The following is a 5,764-nucleotide window of genomic DNA, read 5'->3' as shown; positions in this document are numbered from 1 at the left end:
ACCTCAACACAATCCAACACCCTGCCTGGGTTAGAAATATCCAACTTTATAAAACTGTTAGCTAGAGTCTGAACATCTCTAGCTAACGGACGCTCCAAAGAAATCAAACGAGCCAAACTTCCCATACTAGCCGACTTCTTGCTCAACGCGTCAGCCACTACATTTGCCTTACCAGGATGATATAGAATGGTGATATCATAATCTTTCAGCAGTTACATCCACCTTCGCTGCCTCGGGTTCAAATCCCTCTGAGCGAACACATGTTGTAAACTGCGATGGTCGGTGTACACCTCACAATGGACACCATACAAGTAGTGCCTCCATATTTTCAACGCAAACACCACCGCTGCCAACTCTAAACTATGAGTAGGATAGTTCTTCTCATGCACTTTCAACTGCCGAGCAGGATAGGTAATCACCTTCTTTTCCTGCATCAAAACAGCACCCAAACCAGAACGTGAAGCAGCACAATAAACAACAAAATCCTTGCCCTCTATGGGCAATGCTAGAATAGGTGTTGTAGTCAACAGAGTCTTGAGCTTTTGAAAGCTTTCCTCACACTCGTCGGACCACTGAAACGGTATCTCTTTCTGAGTCAAGCGAGTCAAATGAGAAGCAATAGAGGCAAACCCCTTCACAAACCGACGATAGTAGCTAGCCAGACTCACGAAACTACAGATCTCGATCACTGATGTGGGCTTAGCCCACTCCCTAACTGCCTGAATTTTCTGAGGATCCACCATAATACCCTCTTTCGAAATAACATGCCCCACGAAGGACACAGAAGACAACCAGAATTCACATTTGGAGAATTTAGCATACAGCTCCTTCTCCCGCAATACCCCAAGAGCAATTCTCAAGTGTTTTTCATGCTCCTCTTTACTCCTAGAGTACACCAAGATATCATCGATGAACACTATCACAAAAAAGTCTAGAAAGGGCTTGAACACACTGTTCATCAAATTCATGAACGCAGCTGGGGCATTAGTAAGCCCAAGAGACATAACCAAGAACTCATAGTGTCCATACCTGGTCCAGAAAGCTATTTTAGGAACATTCTCTGCCCGTTCAATTGGTGATACCCTGACCTTAAGTCAATTTTTTAGAACACAGAAGCTCCCTGTAACTCATCAAACAAGTCATAGGGGGAATGGGATACTTGTTTCGGATAGTTACCTTGTTCAGCTGACGGTAATCAATACACATACGCATAGACCCATCCTTTTTCTTAACAAATAACACAGAAGCACCCCAAGAGAGGTACTCGAGTGAATAAACGCCTTACTCAAAAGATCTTGCAACTACTCTTTCAATTCCTTGAGTTCTGCTGGCGCCATCCTATAAGGTCGGATAGAGATAGGACGAGTCTTCGGGTCAAAATCAATCCTAAAATCAATATCACGGTCAGGTGGCATACTAAGCAAGTCGGCGGGGAACACATCCGCAAACTTGCGTACCACTAGAACCGAATCAATAGATGGAGTATCTGCACTGGTGTCACGAATATGTGCCAAATAAGCTATACAACCCTTTTCTATTAGCTTCTTAGCACAAACGAAGGATATAACTTTCTTAGAGAGGGGACTAAGGTTACCCTTCCACTCAAGTCTAGGTGCCCCGGGCATATCTAAGGTAACGCTCTTAGAGTGACAATAGAGAATGGCATAATGTGGGGACAACCAACTCATACCCAAAATAACATCGAAATCTACCATATCTAGGATCATCAAATCCGCCCAAGTACTATACCCCATAAAAGTAATAGTACAAGAAGGCTAGACGCTATCCACCACCACAGGATCCCTAACCGGAGTAGATACATAAATGGAGGCATCGAGGGTATCACATAACATATCCAGACCCACAGCAAAATATGTAGACACATAAGAAAAAGTAGAGCCCGGATCAAATAAAACAGAAGTCATCCGGTCATAAACTGAGATAGTATATGTGATAACAGCATAGGAGGCCTCAGCCTCGGGTCTACCAGGGAAACCGCACAAATGATCGCGCCCTCTTGTAGCCTGTGAACTATCGCGATTACTATGACTAGTCAAAGCCCCGCCTCTGCCGGGCTGCTGTCCGCCTCTACCTGCCTAAGGACCGCCTCGGTTAGGCTGGGCACCACCCCTACCCGCGGTGTGGCCATCCCGCCCTGCCGGTGCGTGATCCTTACCCCCTCTATCTAGTACAAATAGAGCTTGGGGAGCCTAATACTGAGTACCGGTATTACCGGTAAGCATCATAGGCCGACTAAGATTAGTATCATGCATATCTCATAAAATAACTACAAGAAACACGCCAGCCATTAGACATAGAATAAATGAACCATAACAATTCAACCAAGGATAATCACCAATCCAGTCACCCAAAATCTCATGAACTCAAATCAACAGAAACCACAAAACGGGAATAAGTCTACCACAATAACCATACTCGCTGTATGCACATGCTGACTGATGTCATTGCTCAGTAGTCATGACCTGTAGGGGACCCATGGTGTCCATGTACCACTCGTTTCGGATACTCATCGGACTCGAGCATAACCTCCGCTCCGGAAAGAACCTCGGACGCGGGCCACATCAATGTATCTCTTGTTTTCTGAACGAACATCGAACCACGAGCACATAATTTAGGTCACCCTTGTGCCTTTTCATATATCTATATGTAACAGTATTGCTTGCCCTCTTATTATCAATGCTCAAATCATTATTTCGTGTCATACTTTCACCGAAAAGATCATATTAACTTCTCATCACAACAACATCAACTGTAGATTGAACACACATGAACAATGGCACGAAGCCTACACAGTCACACAATCAATTGCATATAGGAGTTCAACCACACAATATCATGCATGAAGACTAGACATGCTTTCTCCTATAGAATTCACAACACATACAATCAACTAATGAAAGTCTAACTCAAGTAGATCGTAACCTACCTCAAACGTAGAGCTGGAACAACGCGAATTACTCTGCTACAGCTTTTCCCTTTCTTAAAGCCTCGGAATGCTCATACTTTAGAAATAGAATGCTCAATGAGTCACAAATACTCTAATCATAAAACCAAAACCAATTCAAGAATACCCTTCCCTTTACCCCATTCCAATAGGTAAATAATTTTATAGTTGTAAAACAACCAATCAAGGGCCTTAGAAATCAGTAATCATCAAACTACAATCATATTACATCCACATTCCAATTACAAGCAATTTCCATGGTCAAGCTACCATTTTTATAGAACCCTAGGTTTTAATTTACTTAGTTCATTGCTCTAAAGGTGCAATTCGTGATTAAGAGGAGTTAACCCAAGCCATTAGATGAGAAATAAAGGATAATAATCATAACCCATCAATTGTTGAAGGACTATTAGGTTCTAGGGTTACTATTACTAATTCACCATTGAAGACCCATAAAAAGGTTGATAATCATGAAAAAGATAATGTAATGATTGAAGGGAATGTTTGAGACTTACCTCTCAAGAATATTCTTATCCTAGTATGGAATTTCGCCCTAGGTGCTTGTGGGGAACTGTGTTGGTGTTTTGTGAATAAAGAATTTGGAACTAAGTCTTTTAAAACAGGGCTATTGTTTTTCGTCGACTGCTACAACGGTCATTTCACCGCTGCAACAGTCTCGCTATAGCGACCAAGTGCCCGCTATAGCGAACCAAGAGAAATTCGACCTCCGCTATAGAGAGCCATATCCCGCTACGGCGGCATCGCCATAGCGGGACATCGCAAACCACAGCGGTCACACGGAAAGGGGTTGACCGCTGGTGGTGAGGGACTCACTGCTATGATGGTACTATCGCAGCAGTACAACCTCCGCCACAGCGGTGCCTTTTGGGCAATGAGCTAGACTTTTTGCCCAGTTTTCCACCCTATCGCTCGACATTTCATTCGAGGCCTCACAACACAAACAAAACATGCACTTAGACATACAAACATCATACAAATCCACCCATGGCCTCGGAATTCCCAACGGACTTCTAATTTCCTACGTCACCCCATCCCGATGGACTCAAAAAAATAAATAAAAATCACAAACAAGTCAAGTTCAGTTCTTAGGCTTACCCAATCGAGTTTCTACTAGCTCGTTCTACCCCTAGAAAGGTTCTATTTGGTGGGGTGATCCTATATTTTCTATAATGACCGGAAGGGTCGTTACAAAATAGATCGACCTGAGCCAACGTATAAGTATGACATGAGCTTAATTCTATAAAAACCAATAAACTCTCTTTACCCGTCATTTATAAAATATACTCTTTGTATATAAAAGGAGACTATTTATACACGGATATTGTAAATCCGAAAACTACGATACCTTGTATATAAGGGAAACATATTCAAATTTTTTTCCAAAAAATGATATGCAATTTACAAAATGATAGTTTCTTTTTTTGCGAGAATAAACACTAAATAGACAGTTTAGGCAAATACCCATACTTTGAAATTCGAAGGTTAACCGTATAGTACGGATCCTTAATACTGGGGTGCCTAACACCTTCCCTAGGGGATCATCAGAACCCTTTCCTAGAACTCTGGATTACCAAGGTTTTTTCACGGTATTTGAATAAACCTTTCACCCCGATTTTCCTAATTTCCTAAAAATTAGGTGGCGACTCTTCTAAAATAAAGTCCGAAAGAGTACCAACGAGTTTGTAGTAGCCTTTTATGCCTTAACGCCCGGCGTAAAAAGCGAACCGTTACACACATATATCAATTTTGGACACATACTCATCCAGGTCTTAAGTATGAAGCACAGTGAAATGGTTTAGTCAGGGCTGCATGTTTTCAGAATTATTAAATGGCACCTGGATGACTGGCTATGTTAAGAGAAAAGGTACAATGCTTTGAAGTGTTTTTCGATGACATCTAACTCATTTTTATACTATTTCAGGTATGCTCATATGGTAATCTCAGGATAATCCAAGCAAGATTAGAAAGATTGCACTCTTCAGAGCTTTTTGCCAAGCCATCTTCAAAAGGGCCAAGGGACCTGGTCCTGACGACTCAGGTTAGTAGTCTTTTTAAGCATTCATATACTTTCTAATTTTGCCTGAGTGTCATTTCATCATTAGTTCCTGCTCTTTTCAAGCCCAAACGTTTCCTTATCTTTGAACTGACCCGGTTGAAAAGGTACCTTTTTGGTCAATCCAATAGGAACCATTTATTTTCCTTCCTTTTAAACCAAAGTCACACTTTCTCTCTCTCTCCTCTCACTTCATCTCTAACACATTCAAACCTATCACACCTTGCGTTCTTCTCAATCTCTTTGCTCAAATTCGATCATGTCTAACATAGCAAAATCAACCCCACTCTCTCACCTTCCAAAGAATCCGTTCCAACAAACCCGCCTTCACCCTTGCCTTCTCAAAAGGGTCACACTTCCACCACCCAAAACCCCAACGTGTCCTTAAAAAAATAATTGTTCCCGATCCCTCTGAAACTCAAGAGGAACAAAAATCTCAAGATTGTGTCCTTGAATCTACAAATCCCTCTTTTTCTAAAACACCCGACTCTGACATCAGCGCTAAATCTATTACTACCTCCCAACTCTTCGGTCTCACGGAAGAAGTAGTTGAAAATAATGATTGGATAGAGGTATCCAGTCAAGACAGAGGCGTTAAAGTTATCGGATCCGCTGAGGTGACGCATACAACTGAAGAAAGGGTTGCAAAAGAACACCCCCAAATTAATCTCGGGGACCACCCTTCACAGCATCGAAAAAATAGTAAGTGCTTTTTATAGGAGGGG

The sequence above is a fragment of the Lycium ferocissimum genome, chromosome 5, assembly GCF_029784015.1.
Source record: "Lycium ferocissimum isolate CSIRO_LF1 chromosome 5, AGI_CSIRO_Lferr_CH_V1, whole genome shotgun sequence".
Lineage (NCBI taxonomy): Eukaryota > Viridiplantae > Streptophyta > Magnoliopsida > Solanales > Solanaceae > Lycium > Lycium ferocissimum.
The sequence above is the reverse complement of the archived record's forward strand: the minus strand, read 5'-3'. Positions refer to the sequence as shown.